This window comes from Amphimedon queenslandica, unplaced genomic scaffold (assembly GCF_000090795.2).
Source record: "Amphimedon queenslandica unplaced genomic scaffold, v1.1 AMPQUscaffold_4815_Cont23208, whole genome shotgun sequence".
Lineage (NCBI taxonomy): Eukaryota > Metazoa > Porifera > Demospongiae > Haplosclerida > Niphatidae > Amphimedon > Amphimedon queenslandica.
Genome location: NW_003554875.1, coordinates 1 through 1,582, shown reverse-complemented (window position 1 = coordinate 1,582; position 1,582 = coordinate 1). Strand labels below are relative to the sequence as shown.

The following is a 1,582-nucleotide window of genomic DNA, read 5'->3' as shown; positions in this document are numbered from 1 at the left end:
GAGATCCAATAGCAAGGACTTCATCAGCACCTGATGCCATTTTCAGATTTCACTCCACTTTAACACACTCACTGTATATATGTGTCTTATAAAACAGAATTTTACAATGATCCTTTGTTCTTAGAAAGGTTATGATTTGGTTTACATGTATAGTTCCTGGAATTATATAATGTTATACATCTATACTTAGACTATAGGTGAAGAAGTTGCCAGTTCCTAGAAATGTACAATGTTATTCATTAGCCTTATATCACAACTAGGACTGCAAAATGTATATATATTCTTGGAATTGTTATGATAGGGATTTATGCCCTAGGGCAGTATAAGCATTTTATCAGCACTGATGCGGCTCTTTGAAATTTGGCTTAGAGCTAGAGGCATGTACTGGAAACTGGACTAATGAGAGTAATCATAATGAAGAATATATTTACTTATTGAATTGTATTCTTTCTCTTGTCTGTCATTCTCTTTATTCCACTATGCATCATTCTTTTTTGTTTCTTTCTTTATCCTTTGTAGCCATGTGTATGTACAAGAAGTATAATAGCTGATGTATGCTGCTGAATCTGTAGCAAATGATGCAGGTGTGAGCAATAGCATGCATACATGAATGCATACACATGCAATGTATACCCTATAAAAACGATGGGCTATAATAGCCTTCAAAATAAATTTATCATAAAAAGGAGAGAGACAATAAGGAAATAAGTTTGATAATACAGGAGATGAGACATCGAAAAAATTAAATAAACTAAAATGAAACATGAGGTATCAGCCATGGCCCTTGAAAAATCAGTTGAATACACAAAATGAGTTATTGACCAAGATCCTCTCAAATAACAAATTGCAGACCTTATTACAGAAAATGAGTTATTCAACATATAAATTACTAAATAACTATCCACTCTTGATTACACTAGATATGTATCAGATACATACACACATGCAAATTTTATATTACCACTTTTGTTTTAGGTTGCTGATTTATTGATTGTATTGTACAATGCTGCTATACCAACAACAATAGAACCTCACTCATTCTTAATCTATTCCCATCTATTATTGATCCTGCCAATCCACACAGACTAGCTATGGACCTAGCTGTAAGACCTTTACCATATTACATTTTAATTCCTCTCTCTCTCCTTTTATTTCTTCTCTTTCTCTAGCTCTCAGTCTAGTCATTTTAATCATGCATGCAAAGGTGGTGACAACTGCTAGTACTTGGAATAGAAGAGTTTTTATACAATCACTTCATACAACACATTAAGAGAACTTATAGTATACTACGTGGGCGCATCAAAGGCACCGCCTGTTCCGTTATATTGCATACAGCACCGGAAGTCAGTGTCTGAGTTAGTGCTGGGCGATATTGAAAATTTTGAAACGATGCGATATGATACGATATTGCCTAAAAATGAGGATATCGATATTTTTATCGATAAGTTATTAAGCCACACCCATTAACTTTAATATTACTAAAAATGGCTAAATAAAGCCATTTCTGAGAAAAATTATTATTGAAAAGCATTATATAAACCTTCTTTGGCTTCATATACTTCAGCTACTTCATCTACTTTCC

At 33.3% G+C, this 1,582-nt stretch overlaps 1 long non-coding RNA gene across 1 annotated transcript; it reads left to right on the top strand.

Annotated features, from left to right (window-relative positions):
• The first annotated feature begins 912 nt into the window (after nucleotides 1–912).
• LOC109592541 (uncharacterized) lies at nucleotides 913–1,270 on the top strand. Its single transcript, XR_002190409.1, has 2 exons — nucleotides 913–1,103; nucleotides 1,170–1,270. It is a non-coding gene; the product is annotated as an uncharacterized LOC109592541 (long non-coding RNA).
• Nucleotides 1,271–1,582: the final 312 nt, after the last annotated feature.